This window comes from Phyllostomus hastatus, unplaced genomic scaffold, assembly GCF_019186645.2.
Source record: "Phyllostomus hastatus isolate PE091 unplaced genomic scaffold, TTU_PhHast_1.1 phas_contig_1, whole genome shotgun sequence".
Taxonomy (NCBI): domain Eukaryota; kingdom Metazoa; phylum Chordata; class Mammalia; order Chiroptera; family Phyllostomidae; genus Phyllostomus; species Phyllostomus hastatus.
Genome location: NW_025333498.1, coordinates 28,016,403 through 28,031,353, shown reverse-complemented (window position 1 = coordinate 28,031,353; position 14,951 = coordinate 28,016,403). Strand labels below are relative to the sequence as shown.

General features: G+C 36.1%; 1 protein-coding gene across 1 annotated transcript in view; it reads left to right on the top strand.

Annotated features, from left to right (window-relative positions):
- Positions 1-9,999: 9,999 nt before the first annotated feature.
- Positions 10,000-14,951, top strand: part of PSMD14 (proteasome 26S subunit, non-ATPase 14) — a 96,827-nt gene continuing 91,875 nt past the window's right edge. The window contains exon 1 of the mRNA XM_045855864.1: positions 10,000-10,191. The gene's annotated coding sequence lies outside the window, so the exon portion shown is untranslated. The remainder of the gene's footprint in view (positions 10,192-14,951) is intronic.

The following is a 14,951-nucleotide window of genomic DNA, read 5'->3' as shown; positions in this document are numbered from 1 at the left end:
TATTTTATTTAGTTTGCTAGAATGCAGTAAATTACATTTTAGAGCCTTCTTGAAAACAGAGGTTATGCTGTTTACATACTAGCAAATTCAATATAGACTTGGGATTCTGATTTATCCTCCTTATGATATTCCTTCTTTGCAGATGCTAAGAAATGAGGAAATTATTTGAGAAGATTAAATTTTATTGACAACAGGAATATTCAGGCCACATCACCAAAAATTTTATGGCAATATCAGTAGAGCCTTTTAAATTAAATGACAAATTGGAAGTATTTAACAACATATGGTCGTTTTTCTTGACATATATGATTAAGAATATACTTTTTATCAAAATGTAAAATACCATCTGGCAGAAGTAACAATTATTCTATTGGTCTTATACATTAAATTAATTCACTGTACTTTAAAAAGTAAATATTTTCCTATTTTTTCTGTTTCTTGTGCTAGATCTATATTTATTTATAATACTCAGAAACTGCATTATTCAAAAACTATAATTAGGTATAACAATTAAAACTGACTTTGAATTTTGAACAGAAAAAATGTGTTTCTTAAGTTCTTTCCAAACATTTCTCAAAAATTAAAATGGCAACAGCCCTCTTCTGATATTCATAATTGTAAAGCTGGGCTATTGGAAAATGTGCTGTTATGATGTCCTGTTAGACACACAGTCAGACTTTGTACATGAAAAGAATTATATGTATGTGCACATAATGTCCTTTACAAATAGGAGGACATTTTTATAAGGTTGATGCAATTTGAACAGGTTCCTAGTCATGCCACTCTAAATAGAGATAGTAATTCATTTAACAAAGCTGTCAGGTTCAGAAGATACCAAATGAGTAGGAGAGCTTCTCTGACACAATGTGTATGTTGCATATTTAACAATGTGGACTTTTAGCAATTTATGATTCTACAACATATCAAACATTTCATAATTCCATACAAAGCCACAATGGGACTTACCTAAACAATGAATGCTTTAAGCTTAGCATGTAATATTCATATCAGATATGTGGACATTTAGATTCCATAAACATGTTTTTATGGCAGATTAGTTTTATTTATTTATTTACCTATTTGTTTATTAAATTTGTTGGGGTGACATCGGTTCATAGGGTCATGGAGGTTTCAGGTGTACACTTCAATGATATATGATCTGTGTATTGCATTGCGTGCCCACTGCCCAAAGTCAAATCCTCTTCCGTTACCATATATTTGGCCCCCTTATACCCTTTGCTCTCCTCCCACCCCCCTTCCCTCTGGTAACAACCATGCTGTTGTCTGCCTGTGCCTATGAATTTTAGTTTTATATCCCACATATGAGTGAAACCATATGGTTCTTAGCTTTTTCTGACTGCCTGACTGACTTTGCTTAGCATAATAGTCTCAAGATCCATGCATGTTCTCACAAACGGCAGTATTTAATCTCTTCTTATGTACCACATCTTTTTTATCCAATCCTCTATCAAAGGACACTTTTGCTGTCTCCATGTCTTGGCCACCATGAAAAACGCTGCAGTGAACATAAGGGTGCATATATCTTTATGAATAAATGCTTTCAAGTTTTTCGGGTAGATACCCAGAAGGGGGATTGCTGGGTCATGTGGTAAGGTCTATTCCTAATTTTTTTAGTAACTCAATACTGTCTTCCACAGTGGCTGTCCAATTACATTCCCACCAGCCATGAATGAGGATTTCTTTTACTCCACAACCTCTCCAACACTTGTTATTACCTGTCTTGTTGATAACAGCCATTCTAACAGGTATGAGGTGGTATTTCATTTCAGTTTTGATATGCATTTCTCTAATAGCTAGTGAGGTTGAACATCTTTTCTTTCTTTCTTCTTTTTTTTTTTTGGTTTATAACTGCCACTTCATTTATTTATTTTATTTGAAGGAGGAGTTGAAACAAATCTTTAAGGATATTTTCATTTTTTCCCCCTCAACATGAGTTATTCAAGTACCACCAACTATAGAAATGTAGCAAAGTAAGGAAAAAGTAGCACAAAAACCCAAGAGGCAAAGGTTGGGCGCGGGGGGCGGGGGGAAGAGGTGGGTGCAGTCCGCATATACCATACGCATAAGTGCCATATGATTCACCTGCTCAGGACTGCCTCCCTGGAATGAACATCTTTTCATATATCTGTTGGCTACTTGTATGTTTTATTGGGAATGGTGTCTGTTCAAGTCCCCTGTCCATATTTTCATTGTATTGTTCATTTGTTTGGTGTTGAGTTGTATGATAAGTTCTTTATATATTTTGGACATTAACTCCTTGTTGGAGCTGTTGTTTGCAAATATCGTCTCCCATGAAGGTGGTTGCCTTTTTGTTTTGTTGGCAAAAAGCTCTTTTGCTGGGAAGAAGCTTTTTAGTTTTATATAGTCTTGTTCATTTATTTTTGCCTTTAGTTCCCTTGCCCTTGGGGTCAAATTCATAAAATGTTCTCTAACACCCAGGTCCATAAGTTTCATGCCTATGTTTTCTTCTATGTAATTTATTGTTTCAGATCTTATATTTAGGTCTTTGATCCATTTTAAATGATTTTTTGTACATGGGGAAAAACTGTAGTCTAATATTATTCTTTTGCTTGTGGTTTTCCAATTCTCCCAGCACCATTTATTGAAGAGGCTTTTTCCCCCGTTGTGTGTTTTTGGCTCCTTTTCAAAAAACTATTTGCCCATATACATGTGGTTTTATTTCTAGGCTCTCAATTCTGTTCCATTGGTCTGTGTGTCTGTTTTTCTGCCAATAACATGCTGTTTGCATTATCATAGCTCTGTAATATAATTTGAAGTCAGGTAGTGTGATACCTCTGGCTTCATTCTTTTTGCTCAGTTCTTTTGTAGTTCCATACAAATCTGATGATTTTTTGCTTTATTTCTTTAAAAAATGACATGAGGATTCTGATGGGGATTACATTAAATCTGTATATTACTTTGGGTAAGATGGACATTTTAACTATGTTGATTCTTCTAATCCATGAGCATGGAATATCTCTCCATTTCATTGTGTCTTTTTCAATTTCTTTTAATAGTGCTTTGTAGTTTTCAGTATATAGGTCCTTCACATCCTTTGTTAAGATTCTGTAAATTTGGTTATTTGTTTATTTTTTAGAGAATTGATTATTTTAAGAGGGGCTGTATCTGGATTTAAAATATTTCTGATCCTCTTTGACATTCTTAGCAAGGAAACTACCTGGACAAGTACTACATCAATTTTTAGTACCTACTATGGACAGGCCATGCTCTCTATTCTCAAGCTTAAAGTTTAGCCAGGAAGGTAGACAAGTAAAACAAGGCTGGTAGAGTTCAATTGTAGGGTAACATACATGGCTGGTATTAACTAACCACACTCCAAAAGGTGGGCTTAAATGTGTGGATTGGAGATGGAAGGACATTTCAGATAAGAGAAACAATAGATTTGAAGATTCTGAGGCATAAAACAACATGATTTATTCACAAATACTTTGGTGTGACTAAGAAAAGGGATAAACTAACAAATTTGAGAATTTTTTCTTCTTTTAAGCCAACTTGATTATAATATAAATTATATGCAATAAAATGTACCTATTTCATGTGCACAGTTTGATGAGTGTTGACAAACTACTATCACAATAAACACAGAACATTTCCAACAACCCCAGAGGAAATTTCATACCCTAAGCAGTCAATCCTTCCACCTAACATCACTTGGAATCCCCAAGATAACCACTGATCTGCTTTCTGTCACTACATCCTTGATTTCATTTGTTTAGAATTTCATTAAAACAGTATTATTCGCTCCGGGCTGGTGGGGCCCTGTGGATTGAGTGTGGGCCTGCGAACCAAAGGGTTGCTGGTTAGATTCCCAGTCAGGGCACATGCCTGGGTTGCAGACCAGGTGAGGTCCCCAGTAGGTGGTGCACAGGAGGCAACCACACATTGATATTTCTCTCCCTCTTTCTTCCTTCTCTAAAATAAATAAAATCTTTAAAAAACACTATTATTCAATATGTACTCATTTGTGTCTCACTTCTTCAGTATGTTATTTTTGAAAGGCATCCTTGTTGTTGCACATGTTAGGAATTTCCTTTTTATTGCTGAGTATTATTGCATTGTAAGGATGTACTACACTTGATCCATTTATCACCTGGAAAACATATCATTTCCCGTTTAGGGCTATTATTAATAAAACTGTTATGAACTATTATGGTCAAGTCTTGGTGTGAACATAAGATTTTTGCTTATTTTTGGTAAATATATAAAGTGGAGTTGTTGGATGAAATTGTATCTTTTACTCTATAAAAAAATACCAGTACAATTTTCAAAGTTGTTGGACTTATTGTTTGTATACTATACATTTTTTATCCTCTTAGTTTCAACATAGTTCTGTCTCTAGCGAACTGCATATAGTTCTTTTTTAACTTTTTTACCTATTCTGCCAATTGCTGCCTAGTAATTGAATGTTTAGTCTTTACATTTAATGTAATTACTGATAAGGTAGTATTTACACCTGCCATTTTGCTATTTGTTTTCTAAACATTGTACATCTTTTTATTTCCTTATGTTTCTTCATTACTGCTGCTCTTTGGGTAAAACACATATTTCATTGTGTACCATTTTAATTCTCTGCCATTTATTTCATTATATATTTTTGAGTATTTTCTTACAGGTTGCTCTGGGGATTATAATTACCAAGTTACAACAATATAGTTTGGACTAATACCAACTTAACTTCAATAGTATGCAAAAACCTTGCTACTGTAAAGCTTCATTCTTTCTCCCCTTGTTTATGCTGTTACTATAATACAAATTACATCTTTATACATTAAATCAATACAGGTTTACAAATATTGCTTTATGCAGTTGTCTTTTAAATCATTTAGCAGACAAAATAAATTGCAAACAAAAATATATCTGTACTGTCTTTTATATTTACTTATGTAGTTACCTATACAAGTATCCTTTATTCCTTCTTTATATGGATTTGAGTTATTGTCTAGTGTCCTTTCATTTCAGGCTGAAGGACTCCCTTTAGTATTTCTTGTAGGGAAAATTTCCTAGTGATAAATTCTCTCTACTTTTTTAGACATAATTTTAGGAATATGTTAATTTCTCCTTTTTTGAAGGATAGTATGTTTAGATATAGAAATCTTGGTTGAAAATCTTTTTTCACCCTTAGCTGGTGTAGCTCGGTGGTTTGAGGGTGGGCTGCGAACCAAAGTGTCGCAGGTTCGATTCCCAGTCAGGGCACATGCCTGGGTTGCAGGCCATGATCCCCCAGCAACCACACACTGATGTTTCTCTCTCTCTCTTTCTCCCTCCCTTCCTTTTCTAAAAATAAATAAATAAAAATTTTTTAAAAAAAAGAAAGTCTTTTTTTCTTCAGCATTTGAGTGTCATCCCACTGCTTTCTGCTTCCATATCTTTGGCTATAAATCTTACTGAGAATTATGTGATAAGAATTATGTAATAAGTTACTTTCAAGATTCTCTCCTTGCCTTTGACTTTCAACAGGCTGATTATAATGTATCTGGGTGTAAATTTCTTTAAATTTATTTCAGTTGGAGTCTTATGCTTCTTTGACATATAGATTGTTTTTCATGAAATTTGGGAAGAATTAAACATTATTTTTCAAATATTATTTCTGCCATTTTCTCTTTCTCCTTGTCTTCTAGGACTCCCATTATACCTATGTTGTTATGTTTGATTGTGTCCCACAGGCTTCTGAGGCCCTGTTTATATTTCTTTATTTTCCTTTTTACAGGCCTACTTTGGAGTTTTACGAGTTTAGTTTCAGACCAGAGCAAGAAATTGAAAATCATGATAAGTAAGTCACACTAATTATTTGGTTTACCAGCACATATAAAAGCTATTTTTATATTGTTCTGCAGTCAATTAAATGTGCTATAGCATTATACCTGAAAAAATAATGTACATATCTTAATTTAAAAATACTCTATTGTTGCCCTGGCCAGGTGGCTCACTTGGTTGGAGCATTGTCCCATACACCAAAGGGTTGTGGGTTCATTTCCTGGTCAGGGCACAAACCTAGGTTGCAAGTTCAAACTTGGGTCAAGGTGCATATGGGAGGCAACTGGTCAATGTTTTTTTCTTACATCAATGTTCCTCTCTCTCTCTCTCTCTCCCCACCCCTCTCTCTCTCTTTCTCTCTCTCTCTCTCATATCAATGAAAACATGTCCTCAGGTGAGGATTAAAAAAATACTTTTTTGCTAAAAAACCTAACCATCATCTCAGCCTTCAGTGAGTCATAATGTTTTTGTTGGTAGAGGGTCTTACCTTGATGTCTATGGCTGCTGACTGATCAGGATGGAGGGTGCTGAAGGCTGGGGTTGCTGTAGCAATTTCTTGTAATAAGACAATAGTGAAGTTTGTCACATCAATGGACCCTTCCTTTCATGAACGATTTCTCTATGGCAGCAATTTTCAAACAATGCTGTAAGAATTTTTAAAACATGCAATACCTAACTATTTAGTCAGGGGCACTGACCTCTTTTCTCTTAGATTGTCAAATTAAAAAATGACAACAGCCAACATAACAAATGCTGTCTGGTGTGAATGAATCAAATTATACTTATTCCTTTTTGTCAGATCAGCAAAAAATATATTATTTGGTGTGCCACAGAATTTTAGTAATTTGTTTCTGTGTGCCATGAGATGAAAAAGATTGAAAATCACTTCTCTATGGCATGTGATGCTGTTTGATCCACAGTAGAACTTCCTTCAAAATCAGAGTCAATCCTTTCAAACCCTGCAGCTTTATCAACTAGGTGTATATAATATTCTAAATTTCGTGTTGTCATTTCAACAATCTTTATAGTGTTTTCACCAGGAGTAGATTCCATCTTAAGAAATCACTTTTTTTGCTCATCCATGAGGCAACCCCTCATCCATTAAAGTTTTATTCTGAAATTGCAGCAATTAAGTCACATCTTAAGGCTCCACTTCTAATTCTAGTTCTCTTGCTATATTCATATTCACCACCTCTGCTGCTGCTTCTTCTACTGAAGTCTTGAATCCCTCAAAATCATCAGTAAAGGTTGGCATTAACCTCCAATCTCCTGTTAATGTTGATATGTTAATGTTCATCATGTGCCCAAACAATTACAACAGTAGCATCAAAGATCACTGATTATAAATCACCATAACAAGAATGATAATAGTGAAAAAGTTTGAAATAGTGTGAGACTTAGCAAAATGTGACACACAGAGACATTAGAAGAGCAAATGCTGTTGGAAAAAAATGATAGTGATAGACTCATTCAACATACGGTCGCCATAAACATTCAATTTGAAAAAAAATCTGCAAAGTGCAATAAAGTGCAATAAAACTGACCTATATCCAAATTTAAAAATTCTTTCTTCAATCTGATGAAATCTCTGTCAAGCCCCTCAAATGAATTTTTCACTTTGATAATTATACTTTTCTTTTTCTTTTTTTTTAAAAGAGGAGTCAAGACCCCAGGTTGTTTTTTTTTAAGATTTTATTTATTTATTTTTAGAGAGGGAAGGGAGGGAGATAGAGAGAGAGAAAAACATCAATGTGCGGTTGCTGGGGATCATGGCCTGCAACCCAGGCATGTGCCCTGACTGGGAATCGAACCTGCAACACTTTGGTTCGCAGCCCACGCTCAATCCACTGAGCTACACCAGCCAGGGCTGGTTATTATACTTTTCAACTCCAGAATTTTTATTTATATTTTAAGAAATTATTTATATCTCTTTATTTTTATTTTTTTTAATGTGAGGTTTTTTTTTAAGATTTATTTATTTATTTTTTAGAGAGGGAAGGGAGGGAGAAAGAGAGAGAGGAACATCAATGTGCAGTTACTGGGGGCTGTGGCCTGCAACCCAGGCACGTGCCCTGACTGGGAATCGAACCTGCGATGACTTGGTCTATCTCTTTATTAGTATTATGTATTTGGTGAAACACACCTCATATTTTCCTCTAGTTTTTTACACATGGTTTCCTTTAACTTTGTGAACATATTTAAAATTTCTCATTTAAAGTCTTTATCTAGTAAGTCCAAAGTATGAGCTTCCTTAAGGATAGTTTCTACTGATTCTTTGACCCTTGTGTATGGGCATTACATTCTTGTTTCTTTGCAAGTGTCATATTAATTTTTTTTATTTTGAAAACTGGATATTTTGAAAAATAAAATATGGCAATTCAGGAAATCAGATTCTATCCTCTCCCCAGGGTTTTTGTTGTAGTGACTTTTCAGGTAGTTGTTAGTTTAGTGACTTTTCTGAATCCATTTCTTAAAGTCACTGCTCTTTGTTCTGTGTGAGCACTGAAATCCTTGCTTAGTTAGCTTAGTGGTCATCCAATGACTGGACAGAGATTTCCTTAAGCATCTTCAACTAATAGTCTCCCACTCTTTGCCATGTGGGTTTTACTATGTGTGTTGGGGCATGCCTTCTACACTCTGCCAAAGACTTTACAACTGTATCTTAGCCTTTACTTCTTACTTGTATAAGAGCATCAAGGTCAGCCAGAAGTGAAAGTTTAAGGCCTTCTCAGGTCTTTCCTGAGCAATCACATGGCCCTAGGCATGCACATAATTCTAAGCATGCGTATTTCCTTCTAGATTCTCAGGAATATGTCAGAGTTTTTGAAACTCTCTATGGACATCTCATTCTCCAGCTAAATACTTTAGTATGGGTGGAGCAATAGTGCTTCAAAGAAAGTTGAAGGATTCTTAATTTTTGATTGGATGTTATGGGGAGCCACTGGTGAAATTTTAAGCAAAGAAGGGGCATGATTGCAAAGACATCGCAGAAAAAAATATTTTCCAATGGAGGATGGATTGAATGGAGGCAGGCTGGAGACAAGGAGATCAAGGAGATTATTGCAATATTCTGGGGAGGCGGGGGGAGGGGGGGGGCAGTGATGCAGGCCTGAGTTAAGAGAGAATGGAGAATGGGAAGTGGTGGATTGGAAAAGCTATTTTACATTTTTGACATATCATTAGTTGGGAGGCCAGGGGGAACAAGGATATAAAAGGGAAGTGTCTACTCTCAGGTCAGACTAGGAAAACTGGTTGAAGGATGGGTTCATTCACCAAAAATGTAAACAAAGAGACATAGGTTTTGGAGAAAACATAAAGATAAGGACCCAAATATAATTAATATTACCTATGCTTAAATAACCTATGTATTTTTTAGATAGAGTACCTTTGAGAGGGAAATTCTGTGTAATCATGTCTTTCAAATAGTTTTGGATTCAGATGTGATAATCCCACCTTCCCATTTATCCAGTAGACTTCATAAGCATTCTTGGTTTATGAATGTTTTAAAAAGGCTTATTATTTGTAATATATTTGACCAAGTGAGTGGGACTTGGTACACATGTTGCCTTAAACAGAGCCTGTACCTAAGTGTAACAAGTACTTTCAATACTCATTTTTGGGTGGTTTCGCTCTCTTAAAACCTAGCGGAGAGCAGATAATGGATAAAACGTTGTTATTAATGCAAATTACAAGGAGAAACATCAGCAAATGATTCTTTAAGCCCTACAAATTAAGTTGAGCTTAAAGTAGGTGATTTTAACATTTGGTAACTTTGGTTTTACTTGAAATCCAATCCTTGCAAAGCGGTAAAAACAAGGTCGGCAGACCGCACTGAGAAAAAGCGTCAGACCGATTCCCCTTCTTTTTACGCCCCTCCTTCTCTTTCTCTTTTCTGGTGAGCGCGGTGAACACCAAAGCGAACGGGGTTCCGATGTCTGCGATCTTGCAGTTCCATTTCCTAGACAGTCACCTCCCGGACTAGGTAGGCGGGCTTGCCAGATCTGGGGCGCAAAAACGTAGGGAAATAAAAGAGAGTGTGTAGGAGCGGTGGAGGAGCGGGCTGCACCATTCCACCCCGCCCTCCCAGCCTGGACCCGAGAAGTGGGGGCCATCCCAGCTGACTGTCCCAGGACCTCCTCCCGGGATGCCGGCAGGACTCCAGAGACGTCTCCAATTGGCCGTCGGGGGAACGGAAGCCGAAGTAGAGCAGTGAACCCGGAAGTGCTTCGCAGCGGAGGCCCAGGCGACTCTTTTGAATGGAATCGGGCTGATTCATCGCCGGTTCGCGGAGCCAGAGCTCGACCGAGTCTGATCCTTTGCTGCAGCTGCCGCCGCTGCCGCGTCACCGCAGCAAAAAGACCAGGGTGCAGACCGCGGACCCCTGCCCGTCTTCAGGTAAGACGGGGAAGTCAAGTCCCGGAGGTTCGCGGAGACGGCCGCGCTAGGCCGCGGCCAGCCCGGTGCTTTCCTGAGTCACGTTGCCCAGCGGAGGTGCCACTGGAGGCCCGAGCCCTCACGGAGGGGCTCGGGCTTCTTCGTCTTCCTCGCGGGTTACCCGGGTGTCTGGCAAAGTTTGGTCTGAGCGTGATCTCCTTCCTCTTGGAGTTTCTGCTCCACTGAATTCAGATCTTGGGAACCTCTCTTTCCTGTAGAGGGAGAACCCGTGTTTATGGCCTCAATTTGTGCTCTATTGATAGTTACCCCTGTTTTGAAAAACTCCAAAGTAGACAGGGAAAAAAGGGGAGAAAAAATAAAATTAACCTTCTAATTGAATGCATGTTTGCTTTATTACTTGCTTTTCCCATAGGCCTTGAATCTTCGTGTTAGGTTTTCAACTCTCTTCAAAAAAACAAAAACTCCAGAGACTCATTGGTTTCTCACCTTGAAGATCTTCAAAACATAGTGTGGTAATTCCTGCTATGCCTTTTAACTAACTTTCAGTGTGTCGTAACAGTAGTTTTGGTGAATTGATTGCGTTTACTGTTTTCAGTAAAGTAGAAATCACCTACTGTGTGTTACCTTCTGATTTTGGTGGGGACGTTACTTAGTGTAAGTCAAAAGAAGAAAAATGTAAACTTTTTGAAAGAGTCTGAATATAAGCCTGGTGACCAAGTGAAAAAGTATTGAAATTTTAAAATAGTACCAAAAGTTGATAAAGGTTTCATGGGAGAAGCAGGAAAGAGGCTTTAAAAATTAGCATCGAAATGTAGTTTTAGGGCAAAAATAATTTTTTCACTCCTCACAGAATTATGTTTGTAGAGCTGATGACTTTGTGTTTATGAGTAAAGCAACAAGACAGTCATTGGTAATGTTGAAATAACAACAAAAAAAAACTGAATACAATTTTAGTGGAGATTAACAAAATGGTGACCTTCTTGTTCTGTCATGTAAGCCTACTATCCTTCAAAGTGTAAATTATATGGTTCAAACAAATTGTATGGGTTTTTGTGCATTTGAAGAAATTAAGACATATAATGGCTCAGAATTAACCAGCTACAATGTGTTTAGTGAAGTGGTATTTAATGAAAAGCCTGAATATTGCCTTAAATTTGCCCCAGAGCAAAATTACATCATGCCAACAGAAGGAAGTTTTGAACTCATGATCTTTCAGTGAAGCTTCACCTGTTGAATTTAGGAGATTCCACTTACACCACCTCCTGCCCCATGCTTAGAAAATAATATATTGCTGTTCTAAGTGAAAAGCTGGAGTTGAACTTCTTTGACATGGGTTCATTCTGTTTTGTATTATACTTGTCATCTAAACTGTGTGTTTAGTATCTGTGTTCAGAAACCATGTTTGCAAGTCAGTAATGAGAAGCAATTGTACTTTTATTTTTTCAATTTCAGTAAAAAGCAGTATTCATTTCACAAATCACTGTACACCTGTGAAAGCCTTACTTGAATACTCATGTGATTTCTTACTCATGAACTTGACATATATCCTGTTTTTTATACTCATTTGACATTTATATTCTGTTTTGTGATAGTTTCGTGTCCTATCTATAAAATGAGAATTGGATTCAGTAATCTCTTCCAGCTCAAAGATGATAGTAATAGTAATAATAACAGCAGTTATTGAGTATCTATGAATGTTCCAGGCACTGTATTCGGTGCTTGTATTTATTCTTGCAGACTTGAAATTGCAAGGTCAGTATTGGCCCCATTTTATAGATGAGGTTGAGGAGGTTATCTTTTTCTAGATCCTATCTAGCATAGGTGTTGAAACCATGATTCAAATCTAGATCTGATCAGGCTCAGAGCCTTTCAAGCTCTACTCTGCTATCCTTTCATTTTATGTGTTTTTCATGGGTTTATGTCATGCCTCCCCAGGTAGATTATAAATTCATTCAGTGTAAGCCACTAAGTTTCTTAGTGGGTCTATTTTTTTTTATTGCCTTATACACATGGTAGTACTTAATAACTGTTTTACTTGAATGATGTAATTAGGAGATACCGCAAGAGATACTTAGGATAATTCTATCCTCACTGTTCTGAATTGGGGAAAATCTTGCTTTCAAAATCTTGTTTATATAATTAAGGTTAATGTTGACTCTTTGTATATCTTCCACTGGAGAAAGCCCTTAAGAATGTGAGAGAGTTCCTAATTACTTTCTACAAATCAGAGTAAAGGAATTAGAAATACAGTGAGATCACAAAGGATTTAGCATCAGTCTGAGAAATAATAGTACATAACCACAACATGGATTGGAAAATAAGAAACAATGTTAAACCCAAACAGCTAAGGGTTTCATGATTTCATTAGAATTTTATGAGTTATTGGGATACTGTGTCCCTTGTAAAAAGGTTGAAAAGTTAAAAAAAATCATATACTTAATCCAGATTAAGATAATTTTGAAGGATTTGTTTTTTAAGGTTATTTATGTGTACATAAATTTCCTATAGATATTTGAAAATGATATGTTTTAATTACAACATGAACATGATCTAACTATATATCAGGTTCTAACCAGATACTAACTTAGGAGATGAAAAAATAGAAAATCATTAACCTTTTGAAGGTAATGATACTTTGTACTGTTTTTACCAATTAAAATACATTACTGTATATATGGCATGTTGCATATAGTTAAACACTAAATGTTTTAAGTAAAAATCATATCATGAATGAGCTCTTGAGTTTTTCATATTTTGATATGTATGAAAGTCTTCTTTAGATTCATAGGCTTTTTGTATTGCTTTTATTCCTAAGAATTGGAAGTATTCTCTTTTATAGTATAACACTTTAATTTTATAAATCCGTTTGGTAAATTCTGCAGTGTGTAAGTCCCTTCTCTCTCTCCATTGTGGTTCATTTAGTACTGTGAAATATGCCCAGTCCTTGGAAACTCCCTAAGTAGCAAGCTGTGTGTGAAAAAGGATCTGTATTGGATGAACTGTAGCTGTGCTCATATGTAGTGCTGATGACAGCAGCTAGTGTTCATTGTTTACTTACTTTGTGTAGGACATTGTGTTTATGTCCTACTTGTCCATTGTTGGACATTGTCCATTGTCCAAAATATTGTTTATGTCCATTGTCTTTAATCTTCAAAACTACTCTTTGAGATGGGTGCTATCATCATCCCCATTTTCCAGATGAGGAAACTGAGGCTAAGAGAGGTGACTGACCCCAGGACACAGAGCTAATAAGTGTTAGAGGCAGGATTTGAATCCTGGCACTCAGACTACAGAATCATAGCTCTTAACCCTCATATACCAAGAAAAATAGTCATCATGTTTATCATCTGGCTTGTATGTTAGAAATAAAAACATAGTTTAAACATAGAAAATACATTTTTATTCTGTATTTTATTTGAAGGTACGTGTAATCCTTTGAATGTATTTAATTGCTCTTCATTCATCATGCATAAACCTGGGCCATATCCACCTTGTAAAGATAAGCTTCACATTTTAAAAAATGTCTCTAACCAGGCCCTCTAACTCATTATTTCTTCTGGTTCTCCTTGCACTTGTAGTTCTTGGTATGTGTAAAAATATACCAATCTGAAGTTTACCATATTAACCACATTTAGGTGCACAGTTCAGTGGCATTAGGTACAGTCACTTTGTTGTGCAACCATCCCCACCATCCATCTCCAGACCTTTTTTTATCTTCCCAACTGCAATACTTCCAGAAACACTGGCAGTTCATAGTTTTGTTGAAAAGAGGACGGTCATCATCTTTGCTAGCAAAGCATTTTATTTTTAGCTTCATAAACACCAATTAGAATTAGTCCAATGTTTTTTTTTCCATTTCTACATTATTTTCTATTTTAGTCACCTTTGTGTTACACTTCTGCATTTATTTACATATAAACTGTATCAACTTTATAAAAGATAAAAGAATATGTTACACATCTCTTTAGCAAAACAGGTTCTTGTAAAATAGAGTGTGATGAAGTCCTTCTTGTTGAAGACCTGACTGGGTGAGAATGTCATATTTCTGTTTTGGTCTTAGAAATATTGTTGTTTGTACATTGATCCTTTTAAGAGATCATTTATTGAGGTGAAATTTATATGACATAAAATTAACCATTTTAAAGTGAATAGTTAGTACAGTGTCATTCAGTACATTCACAGTGCTGTACAGCTGACACCTCTATCTAGTTTCAAAATATCTCCATCATTCTAAAGTAAAATCGGTTACTTTAAACCTGTTCAGCACTGTCTACATTTTACTCCCTCCACCCAGCCCCTGGCAATCACCAATCTCCATGTGTCTCTCAAGATTTATATATTTTGGATATTTCATATAAATGGAATCATACAACATGTGGCCTTTTGTGCATGGCTTCTTTCACATAGCATAATGGTTTGAGGTTCATGAACATTGTAACATGTATCAGTACTTCATTCCTTTTTATAGCTGAATACTATTCCATGTTTCATTATTTATGTAGACAGCCCTAGAGTTTGGTCAATATTTGGGCTGTTGCCACTGTTTGGCTGTTGTGAATAGTGATAGTGTAAACATGCATGCACATGTACTTGTTTTGAATACTTCTTTTCACATCTTTTGGATATATACCTAGGAGTGGAATTGCTGGGTCATATGGTAGTTCTATGTTGAACTTTCTGAAGAGCTCCCAAACTGTTTGCAGCACTCATTAGTTCTTAAGTTTGAGAAAATGAATCTAAGATATTGCCATCTGAAGATA